General features: G+C 48.7%; 1 protein-coding gene and 1 long non-coding RNA gene across 2 annotated transcripts in view; both read right to left on the minus strand.

Moving 5' to 3' along the window:
* LOC308641595 (signal-induced proliferation-associated 1-like protein 2) overlaps window positions 1-12,827 on the minus strand; it is a gene marked incomplete at its 3' end in the record, with an annotated part of 83,144 nt that extends 70,317 nt beyond the window's left edge. The window contains exon 1 of the mRNA XM_081280263.1: window positions 12,742-12,827. The remainder of the gene's footprint in view (window positions 1-12,741) is intronic.
* A 3,535-nt stretch (window positions 12,828-16,362) lies between these two features.
* LOC308640765 lies at window positions 16,363-21,239 on the minus strand. The gene is made up of 3 exons (XR_014020348.1): window positions 21,112-21,239; window positions 17,859-18,145; window positions 16,363-16,864 (listed from the first exon to the last, which is right to left on the minus strand). It is a non-coding gene; the product is annotated as an uncharacterized lncRNA (long non-coding RNA).
* Window positions 21,240-21,771: the final 532 nt, after the last annotated feature.

Raw genomic sequence — 21,771 nt, forward strand, 5'->3', positions numbered from 1 at the left:
GAGGTGTCAAATGCAGAACTGTGTCCAGACAATTCCACAAGTCACCAAGAATTTAAACTTGAAGAACAGAGCAAGGATTTAAAAATGTGAAACAGAAATACTACTATAAAGCAAGATTAGAAGGATCAGGCTGTTGGAAACTTCCAATTAAGTTATAATTCAATAATGTTGATTAATGCCAAAAATGTTGATGAGTGAGTTAGCTCATCTCAGCTTAGGAAGCACAAAATATGATATTTCAGATGCTATGTGCTTTTTAAACTCATGAAATGCACCCCATCTCTAAGCTGCAAGCAGCCAGGCAGGCTCTGAATGCAAAAACCTACAGATCCCCACAGGACCAGAGGCACGGCCAGCAGGCCTCTGTTCTGAGTCTAACAGTGACAGCACTGAGCAGAAAGGCGCTGGGCAGAGTACCTCATTTAGAATCACCAGTGCACTGGCAGCTTTCCTGCACCTCCCACTCCCATGGACACAGACTGAGAAACCTGGCCCGGTGCAGGACTCCTGTCCACCCCCATCCAGCTACATACCAATCAACACCACCAACCCTGTGCCCACAATGCCTGTGGAAGCAGAAAAAGATAAAAGCTCCAACAGAGGGAGCAGCGCTACCAGGGCAGAGGTGGGTGTGAGTAGGACCCTTACAGGAGAATCTAGCGCCTGGCTCCAGCGGGCACGTGGTTTCATCACTCCCTACACCACAGGCCAGTCCCACTCACCCATGAGTTTCACATTCCAGCTGAGACAGTCACAGCCCTCAGAGTCCACACACACGGTCAAGGGCCACAGCTCTTGTTGCCCACAAGTCATGTGAGAAACTCCCAACTGCCTTAGAGAGTCAGAAACACCCCCTCTGCAGCTGCTTACCCACAGCCACTGCCACCAAATCAAAGGAGGCTCAAGACCGTGCCTCTGCTCAGCCATCCTGAGCAGCTGTGCTCCCCTCAAGCGGGAGGTTCCCCAGACCCACCCGTGCTTAAGTCCCTGGCAAAAATTAGCAAGATCGGCATCCCCCACCTGCCAGCAGTGCACCCCAGCAGACAGCAGCAACAGAAGGGGGATGGACACCTTATGCAGGCTCTCCAAACACAAGCACTCCCGTGACAGAGCCCGTTCACCTTTCCACCTCAGAAAAATTTAAATGTCATGTTTCAAACAAGAGTTCAAAACAAATTTTTAGTGGGAAGTGACAAATGCAGCCCTATCACCAAGTATTCTTTTGTGCATCATCATTCCAGAACATGAACACTCCAACCATCAGAATAAAAGTTTCAGGGCAAAGCTGGACACAACTTCTCAGCCTGGAGCACAGGAGCAAAGCCTGCTCTCTCCAGCACCCAGGAAAAAGACCTGACCTTCTAGAAGGGATGCTTTGGTCTGGCAGCTCCACACATCCTTGTGAAGCCACAGAGTAACCTAGGACTCAATGCAGGACCAGCACAGTGGCCCCACCCCATTGCCACACCCTGACACCTAGGGTCACTGGCCACATGTTGCTGTCCTGGAACCCAGCACAGGATGTGCTATATGTGGCCCTCAAAGTGGCCACATCAATGGGTTAGAACTGGCTTCAAGGGTCCCTCAAAGTGCTAGCCAGTGAGCTTCCTTTCAGGTGGAAGCAGTGTGGTATGAGCTCATCACAGGCCAAGTGCTTCCCAGACCCCAGCTCCTAACAGTGCCTGGCCCCAGGCACCCAAGCAGCATGCAAGCCAGAGGGTTCTGCTCCCCAGGCCCCTGTGAGACCTGTAAGCAAGCACTGTGACTCCACTCAGCAAGTGACTCTGACCAGGAACGAGGTGCTCGATGATGCCCACCCACGCCCCAGTGACATTGCTCCCAAGTTCTGGCACCTGTCTGCAACCTCAGTCTCCTTAGCCAGAACTAAACCACACCACAGTCTAGAGCAGAGGGTGGCACCACTGCCTCCAACAGCAAAAAAAAAAAAAAAAGACACAAAACAAAAAATAGCTAAAACCAATTTAGAGAAATATCACACAACCTGCTCCATCCAGAATCACCAGACAGCAACATCTCGTCTAGCCCCACAGCCCAAGGCCCCAGAACCGCACCTGCTCCAAGAGAAAGTAAGTGCACACACCTGAGTGCCCAGCAGACAGGTGCCCCACCCAGCTGACCCTCTTCAGGACACCACAGGGTCGGTCAATGGCTGCCCGTTCACAGGTGTAGAAACTGAGGCTCCTGAAGAGGAAGCAAGAGGCCTCTGGATACCCATGGAGCATCCCTGTGATCCTCTCAGAATGCATCTATGCCTTGGCATCAGAGGACGGAAGCCAGGGTCTCCACGTCACAAGGAATTTCATCCTACCACAGAAGCAGGTGCCAGCGAAGCCCCAAATACCAGCACCAGCATCAAATGAGGCATCGCCAGACACCAGGCGGGGCAGAACCGAAAGACACTATGCTACTCCATAGGCCCAGGCCCAGGGCTGGCAGCTGCAAGGCATTCCCTAGCAACTAGAGGTGACATGTCATCCCTAGGAGAAAGAGCAGAAGTGAAGTATATCCAGGGAACCAAACCTTCAACTGACCCATTTCCTGGGCCCACCACTGCAGACTACTCAGTGTGCTGGAATGAAGCTCTGGGACAGAGACAGATGGTGGATGGAAGGACCTGGGTTGAAAGCATCAAACCAGAGAGAAGTGCCCACACGCCAGACCTCAGGTTGTCACTCATGACAGACAGCTTCTTAGCCAGGAGCAGTGACACACACCTAAAATCCCAGCAACTTGGGAATTTGAGATAGGAAGATCACCAAGTTCAAGGCTAGCCTGGGCAATTTAGTGAGACCCCATTTCAAAATTTTAATAAATAAGTAAATGGGCTGGGGCATGACTCAGGGGTAAAGTACCCCTGGGTTCAATCCCCACAATCCCAAGTATCACCAAAAAACAAAAAACAAACAAACAAAAAAAGAAAGCCTGCCTCTGTCCTGTCTGACACTACATTCAGAAGTGTCCCTGGAGCAGGGAGGATGATCACCCTATCAATCCAGCCCCTCAAGAATCTTTCCATGCTGACAGCACAAGGCACACGCAGAACCACCATCAGCCAGGACAGCTGACGAAAACCAGTTTGCTTAAGGGCACCAGAGGCTCAGCAGCATAGGGCTCAAGGGGCAGCTATGAGGCCCTGAAACCTACAAGTCAACCAGATTCTATCTTGCCAGGCAACACCCCCTCGGTGCAGACTTTAAAATCTGGTTCTTCAGGTCTAGTTGGCTAATCTCCTCATATCATAAAACTGAACTCAGGAAACCTTTGTTTTAATAACTGCTACATTTGAGCTACAAAGGATCCATCAGCTCTGCAGAAACACAGGTATATTTTTTTCACCTTGACTCTCAAGCAGCCCTCACAATTAAGCAGCTCCTGTGGCAGGGCTCATCTCCAAAAGCAAAGTCTGCCCAGGACAGTGAGCCTGCAGTACATATCAGCAATCCCACAGTGGGCACTTCCAACCCCAAGCTCAGTGGGAAGGACCCCATGGGCAAATGACCAGACCAGATGGGATACCACATCCCTGCAGGAAAAGGGAAGCAGAAATGCACCAAGACATATGCAAAATCATCTGACAACCAACACAGCCTTCGAAAAGGGCAAGCAATCAGTGGAGGGCAAAGCAAACCTGGTGGGTAAAAGGGCACGAACTGCAGGATCCCACTTAGGTTGATCTTCATTCACCGGGTCAACTCTTAGCTATGGCAGAAAAAGAAGCAGTCATTTCCTGGCATGGGGGTAGTAAAGTGACTGGGAAGAAGCAGGAGAGAATTTTATGCAGTGGTATCAACATTTCATATTCTGGCAAAAGTATGGATTACATGGGTGTATGGATTTATCAACATTCCCAAACTGATACTAAGTATTTGTGAATTTCATTCCATAAATTTCACCTCAAATAATGCAAGTATTGAATCCACTGGCCACCTGTGTGCCAAAGTGCTTTGTAATGAGCTGATCTGATGTGGTGTGCGCAACTTAGGAGGAGATGCAGCTAAAGGAGGAGAGGGCCCCGGGGTGAATGGGAGATGGAGATGGGCAGACACAAGAGAGTCCAGTGTCAGCCACAGAGGGGCTGGGTGGCGGGTGTGGGTCCCCACACCACAAGATACTTTCAACTCTCTTACAGAGAGATTAGAAATCTCTGTGCAAGATGTCCAGGGAAAGCATGTGTGGCTATGTCCTATTCTGGATTTCAAATGAGGATGCAAATCTCTCCAGCACTTCCTTCCTGGGACACAGAAGTAGACGTGAACCAAGGGACAGCATGGGCAGCTGGAGGACAGCCCACAGAGCCCACCAACAGGTGGGATGCAGTGACACTGCCACTTTCCACAGCTGTCTTTTCTAAGTGCCAGTTTAAAACTGATTGATGGCATAACTCTAAAATATATGGCTTCTGGGAATCAACTATATATTGCAAATGCCTCACTATAAAATCTCAAAACACGACCCTGAATTACAAATATTATACTGTATGTAGATTCTCTGGACAAACAAGTGAAACAGACTCAGTTATTTCATACCAAAGTACTGCTTATCTCTCAGGTGCATCCAGAGTAACTTTTCTTGTAGGTTTATGACACACTCTATAACATTTTACAAATTGTAAGAAAAAAATCAGACTGCCCATCTTCCATGAAAGAGCAGACCGTCAGCTCTTGGGAGACGCTGCCCCTTGCTTCTCCTGACTGCTGCTTTTGTCAATAAAGTCCTTTTCTGGAGCCTTGAAACTAACCAGACAAAAGAAGAGTCTGGTTTTGAGCAGGCAAGATCGAGTGAGAGTCCCAGGATTAAATGGGCAACTGAGACCCCTGCATGCACTTGCTGGTCCCCACAGAACCAGGAGAGGACAGGAAGACCCCAGAAAGCACTCAAGACCTAACTATTTCCCGAGCTCAACCCAAGTCCCACTGCGACCCTCAAATGACCCCTGACCACACCCACCCACCGTTCTTAGCTCCCAGAATGTCCAACAGAAGAAGTGTGGTGCCATCTGTCCTCAGTTCTCATTTATACAGGAACCTGTTCCTGATACACAAGACACTCACAGCTGAGTGGGCACTAGCTACTCACCTATTAAGGAGCCCTTCCACAGGCGACAGCCCTCACAGTTACAGATTCTCTTCTCCAAGTGCGCAACATGGGGAGATTCATTACAGGAGAACCCACAGGTCCCTTTGAGGCCTGAAGTCCTTAGGTGTTGGTTGATTTGCTGACTGTGTCCCACTCTGCCCAGGGCTGGAGACAGCGATGGAGCAATGTCTCTGCCCTCAGGGCAGCACACCCTAGGATGCCATGACAATCTACACACAGTATAATATTTTCAATTCAGGGTCGTGTTTTGAGATTTTATAGTGAGGCATTTGCAACACATAGTTGATTCCTAGAAGCCATGGCAGAATGCCAGAGGGTAAAATGACCTGGAGACTGTGGGGACCCCATCCTCATTTTAAAAGTGGACTACCCTTGCTGTCCAGGAAACTCAGCAAATTAGACAAGGCCACCAAGCAGCCGTCACCCACCTCCGTCCTCTGCAACAGCATGAAATTCTAGTTCACTTCTCTATGATGCTCCACAAAGCTTGAAGGGAAGAGGCCTGTTTGTATGTTTAATTATCATCCTTCTCCTTCATTTTACCTTCTCCAGAAAAGCAGGTTAAGGTTCAGTTTTAACAAACTAATCGTGGCAGGAACAGCAAGGGAAACCGGAGATATCCCTGCTCCAAGAAAGCAGGAAGCCCAGAAAAGTCTCTTCCACGGTGAGACTGAGGACTGGCCTGGCACCTCCCAGCACTCACACACAGCCCAGCTGGTCCACATCCCCTGGCTCCACAGCTCACTTCCCCGAGAACCCAGGCTGTGGTGCCAAGCAGAGGGATGAATTTAGAAAGCCTGACAGAACCACACACACTGTGACAGCGCCAACAGACATCCCAGATTTAACTGCCCTAAAATCATCCGTGGGAGCGCAGCAGTGATTGCGTCAGAGCCACGCCGGCTGGCAAAACGCCAGTTTTAAACAAACTGTCCTGTTTCCTACCAGGGGAACAATGTTTTGGCACAGTGCCAACTAAGCATTTCAGTGAGTGTTCAAATCCAGCTTCGATATTAATGTTTTATAATTCAATGACAAGGTGAACAAAGTCTATATGGGCTGCATCTGCAAGGGTGTTATTTTCTTTGTTGAAAGCATTTATTCTTTGGGTGAGTAAAGTACTGTAGATGAATCCTTTTAAATATTTAAATGCCTGAAATTTATTTAGGGATTCACATTCAATTGGTTTAAACAAAGATTATGCAAATCTAGCCAAGTATAAATGCAAAATAAAAACTGTTTTCCTCTTATACTTCCTTTAATCTTGGCAAAGACTGGGAGGCTAAAGAAATGTTCTTTGCATGACCACAGAAGAGCCCACCAGCTTCCCAATAAAGGCACTGCCTGGCTCGGTCCACCAAACACAGCGTTCCCCGCTGATAACAGCGCACTGGCTTACAGACCAGGCATTCTGTACACAGAACCTGCAGCTCACAGGCAGCCCCGCCAACCCCAGGGATAGTGAGTGGGCCCCTACACTGCACATGTGCACTCCTGCTCTACTCCTTGCCCTCCTGTTTCCCCTCCCACAGAAATTAACTGAGGGCCCCCTTCTTGCAGGCAGCTGCAGGGCAGAGTGGGGAGCTCTGGATGTGCTATCAAGAGGCCTGGGTTTGAAAGAACTAATAAGGTTCAGAGGGCCACTTTCCCCTTTAAAGTGCAGCCTCTGCACCTGTAAAGGGGAAGCCCTGCCAGACAGAAGGGAGAGCAGGCGCCACCCAGCCTGTGGTCCTCAGGCTGCAGAGCCAGAACACCAGTCTCCTCACACTTGGCCTTCAGAACTGTTGAATGGGTGGAGAGACCCAATATTCCAAGCAAATGACTTAGAATGACCTTCGAATAACAAAACTGCCTGATGAAGTAGATGCTCCTCTCATTCATGAGGGCACAACTGCAGCACTCTACAGCTCTGGTCATGGCAAGGAGGTAGCACCACGACATCATTCTCCTCCAAATCAAAGCCCAAACCATGTAAACCACAACAGTTCTGGGGAAATACAGGCCAATGTCAGAAAGGCCCTTAGGAAAAATAATGAATGCGAATCACAGGGCCATGAGGAGTGGAGCTTCCCCTGAGAGGCTGTAGGCACCTAGAAACTCTTCAAACACAGGAAGGAGCTCCACAGGCAGAGTGGTGGAGCAGCGGCTCCAAGTGAGGGCCACAGATTTCAAGAGATGACAAATGAACACTGAGGTACATAGAAGGCACCTCCGCTGCTACTCATTCTTCATGAGATATACACTGTCTTGTGCAAGATGTCTCGGCTGGCAAAAGGTACATATATGCACACATGTATATCACACATGTGCACATTCAAGGTTGTACATGTATATGCCCACATGTATAGACATCTGGGAGTTGGCTGTGCAGCTAGGATGCACAGAGGAAGAAACTTCAGGAACCTACTTCCAAGCAACCATTGTTCCTTGGATTGAGGCATTAAACAGCTGAAACAGTAGCATTTTCTCTGCAGGAAGGATCAAACTGTAATTCCTAACATCACTATTAGAACCTTCAGTACAAACAGGAACCACATCCCAGAGCTACTCCTGGGCCACCGGAATCCCACTGTTGCTTGCACAAGGAACCATCAAGACACCTGGGGACACAGTGAGAATAGTGCTGTGCTGGGGACACGGATTACCAGAGCCAACAGTCAAAAGTTTCTCAGCCCACACAGCAGTTTGGCCTGCCCAACATTCCCATTTCTCAAAGAAACAATTTTTAACTGCTCAGATGGTTTATTCAGATTTTTTGACTTAGTGGGTAACTTAAGAGTAACTGAAGACACATACAGCAGCCTTTGGACTGCTGGTCTCCTGCCACGTTCTCAGGAAAGGCAGCAACAGCAAGGATGAAAGTAGAGCACCCACATGGCAGAGCTTCAGGTGCCCTACGGCTGAAGCAGATTTACCTGGGAAATGGGAAAAAGTGTATAAACTAAAGCACCAAGAAAACAGGACAAGACTGTGGCTCCCATCCCCCCTGTCGGGAAGCAACTCAAAATACTACCGTAACCACACTGAGAAGCAAACTTTCCCATTAAGTCCCAAGGATTCTATTCTGTAAATGTTGCAACAAAATTAATTCAGGTGTATTAAAATAGGTTGGAGATCACTACCAAGGACTTATCTATGTGACTGTTTTAATTTATGTTATGTTATAATTTTCGTTATTAATCATATGTATTTTTACTACATTTAAGTTTTATACATGTTACATGACTAGGATGATATGACAAATGGGCTGAGAAAGTTCAAGACTTCTTCATTTTTCCTATGTCCTTTCTGGTACCCCCAAGGTCTTCAGAAGTCATGGGGCCCCCTAGTTTCTAGTCACTCAGTCATGAAACATGTATTATTTCCTAATCACCAACTATATGCAAAACAGGGCTTGACTTACCAAGGACACATAAAGAATGACTCGCTTCTTCCTCATAGCAACCTGGTAGGCAGAACCAGCAAAGCAGCTGAGAACACGCTTTCACAACCCTGTGCGGGAAGGCGGAAGGTGGCCATCACGAGCAATGGAGCAGCACTTCCCCCAGCCCAGGCGTGACCCTGGTAAGCCTGGAAGGAGCCCTGTGGCTAATGGGACACAGCTGCTAGTGCTCAGCCAGCTCACCAGGCTCATCAGGACACAGCCCAAGGGACAATACTGAGCTAAGGCATGCACCATGTTTCTTTGGGAGGACAGGCAAAGGTGTTAAGTGACAGGATCAAATTCCCAAAGCACCCTGGGAGGAACCAGCCAAAATAAAGCCCAATAAAGTCTGGCACACCATGGCAGGAGTAGGGAACAAAGAGCATAGGGCTGGTGGCCAGAAAGCCACCAAGTCAGAGAAGCCCAGAAGCGAATGCAAACTCAGAGCACAGCAGCACAGTAGCACAGCAGCAGGTGGCCAAAAAGGATGTTCCTGCTCTACTCTGAAAGGTCAGGGGCAGGTGGGGTACTGGATCCTAGGCCCAGCTCCTACAGGGACTGTTCCATAACTAAACTACCTCTATAAAAGGATGTGTTCTAAAGGCCACCAAGACAGTAAAATGTGGATAAACAGGTAGAATTAGGTCAATCCCATTAAGTCAAAAACCTTTCTAGTTCTAAAGGCCATCTAAAAGGTAGCACTCCCACCCCTTACTGGCCATGCCTGGGTACTGCCAGAAGACCACCTCAGAGAATTCAGGCATTGAAGAAGGCTGGGCCGGGCTGTCCATGACTTCCACATCCTGGTCCTCTGGGGACATTCTCAGTGCTCCATACAACAGGAGAACGGATGGGCACATGGGCGTGCAGGTAGCTGGGTACAGATGTTCTCTCCAGATGGGAAGAGCCCCCCGCAGTCTGACAGCATATACAACCTTTGGTTGTATCAATACATCTTGATGAAATGCTTAGATGATGAGAGTAACTGCTATTATTAATTTCAATATACTTCTATAACAATGTTAAATGCAGACAAATATGCCCATCCCTAAAATTTGTGGGTTTTTTTTTTTTAATTTTACAGGAGGATGGAAATAGAAAGTGTAAAATAAGGAAAAGATAACCTTTAAGGTCCTTTCTGACCCAGAGATGCTAAGACAATGACACTCACTGCATACCCTCTTCCTTCCCAACACTCAGGTTGCCATGCAAGGTCGAACAGGGATAAATACAGCAAGAAGCCAATCACACTAAACACGACATCTTATAGGAAAGAGGGCCCATACAGCTGGTCAGACCTGGCCCCATCCCAGGATTTCTGCTCTTCAGAACAAAGCTTATGAATCAAGTTCAGAAAGGATCAAAATAAATTATCCCTGAACTTGTGAGGCATTTAAATTCTTACCAGACAGATACCTCTCCTTAAAAGGGGTCACAGGTAAATGCAACTGGAATAGAAAAGTTCTGAATCATTGACTTCAAGGTAAACCAAGCAGCTAATACCCAAAACAGGTTTCAAACACAAACGTGCAAGACCAAGAAAGACACAATCAGGAAAACATAAACTATCCCAGCCTGACATTTGCATTACTGATAATTTTAAACAATAAAGCAACCTAAACTTCTGGTACTGAAGGAGACTGTGGAAATAACTAATCCCAACTCGTCTGTGACAAGCAGTAGAGAGGAAGCTTGCTCCCCCGGCACCCCTCCACCACCCTGCCTGGTGCCTTCTGCCCACCCTGAAAGGGAGGCAGCTGTGTTGACAGAAGCAGCAGAGCCACAGTCCTGGGTTCTTTAGAGCTCTGCTTCCTACTTTACTCAGGCTTAAAACAGAGAAGAAGAGCTAAGCTTTTCAGTTAACAGTAACAGCCTAACTTTTCTTCCAACCTAGTACGTCTTTGGAAGCTTATAACCCTAAAGCACCATTGCAAGAAGGTCAGCTCTTCAAACACTAAATGACTACTCAGTTCCAAAAGGTAACCAGGGCATTGACCCCTTGGGACTGGGGAGCAGGGGCTGCACACAGGTGAACTTGCAGTTCTTCTCCATGATGCAGTCAAGGATTCTGATGTCCAAAGTTTTAATTACCAAACCATCACTCCTTCAAGATACCTGCTACTATTTCCTCACTTTCAGAAATGGACAGATTTTCAAAATTAATAACCCACTTCTCCCCTTGCCTCAGATAAATAGATTCCAAGATGGACAGCTGTTGACTGAGCTCAGGTATCAGGGAACCCCAGCCTCAAGGGAAAAAAATAAGAAACGTCCAAATCCCATGTTATACAGCTTTAACTACCATACTGTCACAGATGCCAAGTCATGACAATCTGATCATTTCACTATTAGCTAAAAGTTACAAACAATAAAATGTAAGCTCTTTAAGAAAGCCTAACACTTAAAAACATAGAAAGCATTTTACGAAAAAAGCCATCTGGGGGAAATACCAGGCCCTGCTCCAAAGCCAGAAGCTCCACCCCACATGTGTATCCCTCTCTTTATTTTCTGGACCAAATGCTTGCACTGCGTCTTGCCCAAACTCCCCTCACCCCATCTATAGGCAGCAGGTGGGTACTGATAAAAAGCTATTCCTCATTTCACTTCACTCCCTACTTCCCAGATGTTTGCTCAGTAGCTTTTATTTTTTCCTTCAGCTACTTATGAATACACTCTAATTTAGAACAAACAAATTCAATGTGTCATAGTTTACGCTGAGCAAGGCACACAATAAATGACAGCTATAAAGATAACTTCAAGATATTTCTCCTGCTTATAAATAAGTCTGCCTACCAAGGCAGGATTTAAACAGGCTGCTGCATTCTTGCTTTAGAATCAAGTATTTAACAGCATAACTGGGAGACGGCTGCCGCCAAACCGGTCAACTACAGGCAATTGTACCTGTCACAAAAGGTTTGTGCTCAGAAATGAAGATGCAACATCATCTGGGGAGAGGAAATGAAGCTGCCCGACACAATCCCTGGTATGAATCATGCAGACACACTCCAACTGCACCTCTTCCCAAATGCATCAGCTGGTCTCCAGGAACAATCCCTGCAGTGTATGCTCACAGCTCAAGAAAGACTGCCCTTTCCCGCGAATTATCAAAGAGACATATGAAACGCAAGATCATATAAGAGGAAACATTATCTAAACAGAATTACAAAGCCCACCCAATAACTGAATTCCCCCATAAATAAATCAAAACACGAAAGACATTCCTAAATATGTAATCACGGTAATCAAGTTCTCCTTTGAAATTCACCTTTGGGAATGCCAGAAATGAAAGGACAGTTTTCCAAGCCTGCAAAATATTGGTTTGTATACCTCTTATAGGGAAGAGAATATTAAAATAAAGAAAAGTCAACAACCCTGGAAATTTTCTTCCTTTCATTACTACTTGTAAGACTATAAAAATCACAATCTAGATTGCAGATAGGCAACTCAAATGCGCAGTTTACCAAAGGCTTGTCATAAGAAAGCCATCTAGTGTTAAAGTTTAGAAATGAAAACTGCAGACAAAAGAGGCAAAGAAAAGAAAAATTTGTGAGACTATTTTGAACTTACTGAGCAAACCCATGAAAGTCGCCAAGGTTTTTGTTTGTTGGTTTTCCTTTCTAAGCCAGCCCTGTCCACACCAAGGCGAACTCTCAAACTCAAAGCAAAGCCCCCCAGGTCTACAGTGCCCTTTTGTCCTGGGAGCACAGTTCCCCGCCCGGCGCGCCCGCCGTTTCCCACACTCGGGCTGGAGTCACCCCCGGGCTGAATTATCTCGGCGAAGCAGGTTAATGATGACAAATACCTCCCGGGGGGCAACGCCAACTTGTTCCAGGCTCTCGCTCGGGAGGATAAGCCGCAATTGATTCCTGGGTTGCGGCGCAGCTGAGATTGATCTGAGGGCGCGCGCGGGGACATCCCTCACGCAGTGGGGCGCGGGCCGGCCGGCGCGGGAGGGCGCGGGTCCGCGCTCACAAAGGGCCCGCGGGCCCCGGGACCCACCCCGCAAGGTGGCCGGCCCGCACGCCCAGCCTCGCCGCCGCATCCGCCCCGGCCCGCGCGCGGCGATGGGCACGACCCTTCGCCGGTCGCCCGGCGCTCTGGAGACCCGCGGCCCCCGGCTCCCAGCACAGCGCCGGCTCGCGCGCGCCCGCCGCCCAGCCGGCGGCTCCCCCGGGACGGTCCCCGCGCCCGCCACGCACCTCAGAGCCGCAGTCCCCGGACCCGCTACGGCCCGCGCGCGCAGGACGCGCCGCCACCTCGCCGACCGCCGCCGACCCGCGCGGCCCATCGGCCCGGACTCCGCGCTGCGCTCAGGCGGAGGCGGCGCACTGCGGAGGCAGGAGCTCTGGCTACGCGGGCGGCGAGCGCTGCGTCCTCCTGCCCGGCTCCGGCTCCTGCTCCGTCTCCTCGCCGGCTCCCGCCGCCGCCCGCCGCCCGGCACCGACCCCGCACCGCCCGCCGCCTCCCATTGGCCGGCGTCCGGGAATGCCGCCTCCTATTGGTCGCGGCTGGGACCTAGCCCCGCCTCCGCGGGTGCGCGCGCCGCCCTTCCGTCCGCGGCTCGCGCAGCGGTGCGCGGTTCCCAGGCGGGCGGCGGGAGGGGCCGCCCGAGGCCGCGGTCCGCTCCGCCCTCGCAGGGACAGGGCCGGCCGGGACCCGGCCGTGCTCACCCTCTTGCCCGAGTTGCGACGAACGCCCACCGGCGTTCGGATCGTGCGCCCGGGGCCTGAGCGTCGCCGGCCGGGGCGAAAGCTGTCGGGGGCCCTGCGCGGCACCCGCCCGGGACGGCTGGGGGGTCGCAGCGACCCGCGGTGCAGAAGCCAGCGCCGGCCCCCTTGCCGAGGCGGCGCCGCCGCCCGGGGCTGGGAGGAGCGAGGCGGAAGCACTGCGTTGCAGGCGCCAGCGGCGAGTCGCGGCGCGGGGACCTGTCGGCTGGGAAGGCGCGGCCCCGGGAGAGCGGGAGAGGCGCGGGTCTTCGCCTAGCGGCGGGGAAATAACTTTCCGTTTTCTACTTTCCCAGGAGACGCGCATCACCTGCGAGGAAGCCTCGCCGGAACCATGAGTGTGCATCGCTGGATCCCGACCTGGGCGCTGGAAGTTTGGCGGCCTCGGGGGAGTCTTCCGAACTGGCTGGAGGTGACGCCGCCCGCAGGGTGCCGTGGGAGTCATTGCCCGCAGGAAGCCGAGGCGGCAGATGCGGGTCTCCGCTGACCTGCCCCCAACCACCGAGGCCTGTCCGAGCGGGCTTCGCCGCAACCGAGCCAGGGGCTGTGCCCAGCCTGGGTCGGGCGTCCAGTTGAGGAGGCAGAATTCTTCCCGAGAGGTGTTCTCTCTGCTCGCCGCTCAGGCACGTCCAGGACACAGCCCTGGTAAAGTTAAACAGGGCCTCCCGCGCCGTATTTCTCTGTGAACACACCGTACAGTCCTTTGTATCTTATTTTTAAATGGGCATGATGTATGGCAACGGGTGTAATAAAACACGTCGGGCAGCGATCCTGTGTCAAGATAAAATTCCTGAGTTCTCCGAGTTTGGGGGCTTCCTGTCACCTCATAATCAGCATTTGAAAGACCGTCGTGTATTCATTCCACTAACATTTAAGGATACGCTAAAAGACCTGCTGCTCGCGTCCTCGCTGAAAGGTCTTCTTCCCAGCAGCCCCTCGCTGGCTTTCCAGGAAGGGAACGCAGCCTTGACCCTAGGGCGGAGACTGCAGGAGCTCAGCACCTGTACAGATACCTGCACAACGCTTCGCTGCCTCGGGTCTTCCTGAAAGAGTGCCTTTTCTAGGAAAGCTGTAGGTTTTGCGTAAATTTTAAAGAAAAATATCAGATACGAAGTATGAAATTGGGGTTACCTAAAAGCTCACGTGAGCGTATCTTCAGTCTTTCACCTTCCCTAAAACCGAAAGCGGCTCCGTTCGCTGCTTAACCCCCACTTGCCGCCCCTCAAATGCCTCCTTCCTCTTGGAAATTTCACCATGATCCAGGGCAGCCTAAAGAAACACTATAGGGATGACTTATCTAGAATTATGCCTCGATACGTGGACTCCTACTGAAGTAATTCCAGCGGCAGTCTTACCTCTTTTCCTCTAGGAAAAACAAAAGGGGTAGAGTTCAAAGGCAAACCAGCTATCTACCCGTCTTAAGGACTTCGGCTTGTGCGCTGACCTTGCATGCTGCTTGTACTTATTCACCATTGAATTGAGCAAAACGAGTTTTATTTCCATAATAAACCACGGCAAGATTCAAGCTACAATAACGTGCACACACTATAATAAACCTGAATGGCTAATATGGGTTTATATTCCTCCTTCTCTGTTCTACTACAAATCATTTTTAAAGTGTTTATTTAATATGAAATGGATATTCGTAATTTGCAATAACTAGGTACTGATTACTTAAACTGTTCAGGGCATTGTGTTAGATGCATGGGACCCAAGGGCTACTGACCACCCTGAAAGAATTTCAGAACAAGCAGAGCTTAAGCAGGTGTTCAGGACCGCCTGTGGGTGGGGCCCATGGAAAGCAGAGAGCCTGTCCTGCAGGTAAATCAAGGGTCCAGTGGGCCAAGGCCTCCTGACCAAGGCTATCAGAGGGCCAGGCAAGAAGGAGGGAAAGAGGCAATCTGCTGGCCAGGGAAGCATGGGCAATACACCTAGGAACCAATTGCACAGGCCTGTCTGGGAAACAGCAGTGCCCTCTAGCCAAGCACAACTTACCACTTATGTAACCACAGTTGCCTGGCACTTCATCTGCCAAGTACAGTTTGCTTCTCAGAAAGTATGTCCTCCCATGCAGTAGAGCATGTCAGGAGCATGTGAACCTCTCATAAAGCACAGATGTGTTCAGATATGGTCTAGTAAGTAAAATAAAGTAGCAGTCCTGCTGAAATTTAAAAATGCTTTAGTTACAGCTCAGAAAGCCCTGGTGTTGTAATATACCAGTAGTCCTGATAGCAGGAAAGCATCTGTTTCAGAAGAAGGGAACTCAAAAGAGTAATGTAAGAGTTATTGAATACTGTCTCATGGTATAAGTCCACTCTATCTCTAGGAGCCCAACAAGCCCCCTAATAAAAATTCAGCTCTACAAATACATTGGAGGCCCACTCTGTGCTCTTTTGTGCTCTGGGGGCCACAGAAGAGTCCTATGTTTAAATAGTAAGGCCATTCCCAGGGAAGAACAGGAGTGCTCAGCTGGGATTTTTGCACGGGAAACAATTCTAAGAGCAGTGCAAAGGCAATGCATTTAAAATGTGCATGCATGGAATTTAATATTGCATAGAACATGCCATAGAGATCTGGAAAGGTGACACTGGATGGAGTAAGTAGGCTCAGGGACAAATATCCTCCCGCAGGGAAATGTTTCTACATTCTTCATTGTATGCTTCACAAGCAAGAAGTCCTGTATACTGGTCTTTGCTGTAATGTGCCCAATCCCATGTATCTCCAAGACCCTTCCAGGACAGGTGCTTTACTTTCTGATGATTCAAACTCTTGGCCATTGCAATTCACGTTTTCCTACTCCTAGTGTCTCATCTTCACCAATCCAAGCTTACTGCTGAACAGCTTGTATATATCTTATTGCCCTCTTGCCTCGCCAACAAAAGAAAAGGGGAGAGGCAGGCAAGGAGGAAGGGGGAAAAGGAGAGAGAGAGAGAGGAGAGAAGATGGAAGAGAAGGAAGGATAAAGAGGGAGAGGAGTGGGGGAAGAGTAGAAACTGCATGGGACCAGAAGCATCCTCCAGCATATCCTTACTTGGGTAGCCCAAAGATCAGGGTTCTTTAGAAGCCCACAGACATGGGAATCGAACCACCCTGGCTCTGAACTGGTTTGAAAGCTTATTAGATATGTAACCATAAACAAGTTACATCTCAATTTTTCATTTATCTCATCTTAAAAAAAAAACAGATAATAAAACCTCTGAGGTAAAGATGCTGTTATTCTGCAGCTCCACAGCTGGCATGCTGTGATCTCCAGTGTGGACCATGACCACTGCCTGCCCCTATGCAGACCTGTCAGCAGGAGGGCTTGGTTGGAAGCTGGCCAGTGTGTCAGGGATGGAAGCACTGAGATGAAGCACTGTTGCTGCTTTCCTGTGTCCTGCCATAGCCAACTTAAAGTTGATGACTTAACCCTCCACGTGACATGTTGCCAGTTGGGACGCACTTCTCTGGAGCCAGTGTTCTCTGGGTTCCCCTGTTCATAAACACTAAGTCAGCATGTTCATTGAATGGATCTAGAGCAGCTGCTCCCTGTCCACTAGGTGGCGTCTGTCAACAGGAAGTTTCCAAAGCACCACAGGTATGCTGCCAGGTGACCATTCTAAGGAAATAAATAACAGAAAAGGTGTGTGTCCATCTAACACATATTCACTTTCTACATGTTATTTATTTTTAATGGTATCTATGAACCTAGAGCTGTGTTTAATTTGGCAAACCATTTTTCTAATTTTAACAATCTTCTATAACATTTTAAAAGTTATTAAGTAAACTCTAAGCAACCTCAATGTGCAAGACATTTCATAGTACCTGGTGATGCCTGTCACTGATTGACTTATTTGGGAGCACGCCTTCATGTCCCCATCTCTGCATAACAGGAGATGGCTCTTATTCAACATTACTGACTAAAATTCAGTGTGGCAGCAGGGCACCAGCCAGTGCCTCTGATTTTATTACAGCATGACCCGACAGAGAGCTCGTACCTAGATGCAGCAAGTCCTGTTCACGGCACAGACACATTGGTCCCATTGCCCTGTGGGTGGTGGCAGAGGCAACCATAGAGCCCATAAGCAGACCAAGGTGGTGAGGCAGAGGCTCTGGGAGGCAGTGGTGTCCTACAGAGACAACTGGACTGATGTTGCACGGTGTGCCCAGGGCACACTGCAGAGATACCAGCAGATTCAATCCCGTGTGTAGAAACTCATCCCCTGAGGATGTCAGGAAAAGAAAGGTGATGTTTTTGTGGAGAATTGGAATTCTGTATTAGCAGATAGGGCACAAGCCTGGAAAGACAAATGGTAGCTCTGGACATGGCCCTTTTGCAGCTGAAGCTGGTCTTAGGGGTCTCCAGTGGCACAGATGTCTACTGCCCATGTTCCCAGGTTGTACAGAGACCTTCTTGAGCTCTTGGTTATTGTCTCACTGACCAAGGCTGACAGTGAGGGAGTTGATCCCATGGGCACCTCTGCCACTGTGCAGAAAGCATGAGGACAGCCAGCTGGTGGGATTGTTGAGACTGTGGCTCAGATGGAGGCCTCACTCCTCAGCTTTGGCCTCCTGAGAGTGGAAAACCTATAAAATGCAATCGGAGCTTTTACCTCCACCATGCAGAGCCAGAACCCCAGCTTCGCGGTGATCTCACTGTGCTGGCCTAGTCATCTCTCCTTCCCTTCCTGTCTCCTTCATCAGCCCAGAGGAAATGAGGAAGCTGGGTGTGGGTGAGTGTTGCAGGTACTTATGGGTGAGTAATCGTGACAGAGTGGCCTCTCCGGCTACTCTCATAGTGCAAAGCCATTGCAGGAGGGTCACCCATCACATTCACTAGCCACAGCTTCTCTCCGTGCAGTAGCCGGAGTCATCAATAATGGAGTATGATCGCTCCCTCCTAGAAGGTGAAATACAACACAAAGCCATGTCATCTCAGATGGAATTTCTTATGTTAGTGTGTAGTTCAAGACTGTTTCTGATTGCCCAGAAATTGCTCACCAAGGACAGGCTCTGCTGGCTGTGTCCCCAAAGCAGGAGTGGTACCTGAAGTTCTGTAGCACCATGTTCTTCCACAGACACAGACATAGTAGTCAGCCAAGGACCCAAACCATGGAGCAGGTCACCAGCCCCAATTGGCTCATTGACTATGCTCACCATACTCCCTGAGCCAAACTGCCCAAGAAAAAATATGGACCTGTATGCCCATGTCACCCATCTCCATACAAACCAGTGGGGCCTTGCACACAGCAGTGCCTGGGAGTGCCAAGCACACACCACACTGCACTCCATTGGCTGCTGTTCTGATCCTTTTGTGTCAGTGGTTTACCACCAGGGAACCACTAGAGGGGACGCATCCAGACAAGACAACGTTCAATTATTATCTTCAGGGTTCCCACTTGGAAAATTGGCTAGCATTCATGTGGAGCAGTAAAATCAAATTTGCTGGCACTTGACTCGCACTTCATGGATACAAAGAGAGGAAGTTTGGGGGAGGGGTTTGCCTGGAACAGACTGGGGGAAGAGGGAGGGCCTGAAGGGGAGCAGATACCAAAGAGGAATGTGCATCTGTAGGTGCTGTCCACTACAGTGCTGAGCTGGTTCCTCCCAAGCACCCTGCTGTTGGTGATCTCAGCTTGTTAAGTGCTCTCTAGAGATCAGAGCACCTCTCCAAGATTATCACTTCTGCACATGTGTGTATTGAACTCCTCCTACATGCTGGCCACCCTCAGAGGAGAGCAATGCCATAAGTCTGCCTATCTCATAGGTGAAAGAGGTTCATATTTACTTTGAGGCTGAAAAGTCCCCAACGAGTATAGAACAGGTGACAAGAATATAAAACAACCCAAGGATAAATGCCCACTCACTCTTTCTAGTCATCTGTCCATACATACATACACCCACTCATCCATCTGCTCATCCATCCATTTATCAAATATTCTTTGTGTGCTGTTGTCTGCCAAGACATGTGCTAGGCAGGCGCCATGATTGCAGAGGTGAATTTTGTTTCACATATTTTATATTGGTGCATTATAGTTGTACGTATCGATAAGATTTGTTGTTACATATTTGTACATGCACACATATTAACTATATAAGTTGGCCAGTATCACTCCCCAGCCCTTCCCCCTCCCTCCCCTCTCCTTCCCCTTGATCTCTTTCCTCTACTGATCTCCCTTTGATTTCCACAAGATCCACTCCAATTTTCCTTCTTCCTCTCTAGTTTTCTCATATGAGAGAAAGCATTCAACCGTTAACCTTCTGAGTTGGACTTATTTCTCTTAACATAATGGTTTCTATTTCCATCCATTTTTCTTGCAGATGCCAACATTTCATTTTTCTCTGTGGCTGAGTAAAACTCCATTGTGTCTAGATACCACATTTTCTTTATTATTTATCCATAAGTGGATAAATGAGCTGGTTCCAGTTCGGCTATTGTGAATTGTGCTGCTGTAAACACAGGTATGCGTGTGTCACTGGAGTAAGAGGGCTTTACTTCTTCAGGATAAATACCTAGAAGTGGCACAGCTGGGTCACATGGTGGTCCCATGCCTGGCCCATTGAGGAACCTCTGTGCTGATTTCCATAGTGGTTGTACTAATTTGCAGTCCCACCAACAGTGTAAAAGTTTTCCACAAAGATGAATTTGAGCTGTATCTCTAGTGGAAGAGACAAACAAGTGAATGAAAATTCTAGAAAGAAAAACCAGACCAAATACTGCTGGTCACTGGGACTTGGACCCACTGCAGCCGCCAGGAGGGGGATGGTGGTGAGGTCAGCCCAGAGCCGCCCTGTCCCTCTGAGCCGCCCCGTCCCCTCTGAGCTACTTTCCATTTTCTACCTTTCTGGACCTTTCCACACAATACAACAGTGTTTCCTTGAATCTTGACTTTAACCTTGGTCTTTGCTCAAGGTTAAAGTGCGTCTAGTTTACTTTGAACCAAATCTGGTGAAATGTTTTCCAGTTTAGAGATAATGTGATTATAATGTGAAAAAGAATTATTTTGCTCTTAAAATGGAATCTCCAGAACCTAAGCAGCTACTTACTAACCTGAAATTGTTGCTTTGCTAACGTGGCTTTTTTTTTTTTTAATCAGTTAATCCACGTTTACCTTCTGACTGCAAAAGTAAGCACGAAATATCAAGTGTAACTGAAGGATAGGAAATGTAAAAGTCTGAGTTTCTGAGCCCTGAGTCAGCCCCTCTTCCCAGCAAGGGCACAATTGCCATCTTTCCTTAAATTCAGATGCCATGAGACCACCAGTAATTTCCACCAGGATGATGTGTGTGTGTAGACTCAGACCTTAGCCTAGCCTTCTGTTCTTGAAAACTGCAGTCAGCATTTGCCTGAAAGTTATTGAACCTTAGAGGGAAATTCCTTCTAACTGGAGAGAATATAGATTTTATTTCTATTTCTGTATATAGGTTCTGCTATCGAATCGTTCTACAGAGGCATAACAGGCTTTTCTTACCTCCTTCAGAACCTGAAACTCAGCTAGCTCAGCCCTTTAACTCTTTCCAAAGGAAACAAGCACAGAACCCAAGCAAGGTGCTGTATCCCTATTGTAGCTGCTGTGAGGAAAGTTAATCCTCTTGATGTGGGTAATAGATATGCTCATTAAAAGGATAACAAAGGGCACAAGGACAGGGCTGGATAGACTTCCTCTTGGGACTATTCTGAACTGCACAGACAGTGGGACGGTGTGATCCCTCTTTGCTGTGACTCATCATGACAGTGTTGTCACTCCTGTCATCCCCTCTACCCTGACAGAACACTGACAGTTCAGGTAAGACAGGTCCTGCCACCACGGTTGACAATCGAGACCCTCCTACATGGAGCCTAACCTGCCCTTTAGTCTGACTTACCAGTGATTATTTTCTGGGTAAAGCATGCTTCTCTCTTTGAACTGGAGCCAGGGTGTTCGAGGCCTAGCCTTGATCTGCCATGAACCAGCCAGGGGAAGCAGGACTGCTCTCCATCCCTGAGCTTCTCCATCTGTTAACCTACCAACCATGGAAAGGAGATGAGAACCCTCTAAGACCCCCCCAGCTCCTGGACAGGAAATGATGCAAACCTCCAAGGTCAGCAGAGGCCACTGCTCTGTTACAGAAAAGGAAATCTCTGGCCCTTCCCATGAGACCAATTTCTAAGTATGGTTTGTTGTTCATTTGTTCTGGGAAAAGCATATTTTAGACAGAATATTTCTTCTAAATTTCTAAACCCCAAAGAGCTGTCTGACTCTTTGCTGTTAGAGCTAGAACATGTTACGATCTTTATTTCATTTAAAGGTTGGTTGTGTGGAGTGGAATCTGTCACTGAGCAATGGAGTCACAGACTATGAAAACTGAGCTTCCTGGTCTCCAGGCTTCGTCTAAGACCAACTGGAACCTTTGCTGTTCTTGTCCTTGTTTTAAAGGACTTTAAATTTTTATTTTCCTTCCAGACTTTCAATGTGGTGGCAGTGTGTCTTATCACTACTTCTTGTTGGTGTTTGTCCGCTCTGTTTCTGACTGCCCGGTGCCTGA

Source organism: Spermophilus citellus, assembly GCF_964194105.1.
Source record: "Spermophilus citellus genome assembly, chromosome: 2".
In the NCBI taxonomy this organism is placed as follows: domain Eukaryota; kingdom Metazoa; phylum Chordata; class Mammalia; order Rodentia; family Sciuridae; genus Spermophilus; species Spermophilus citellus.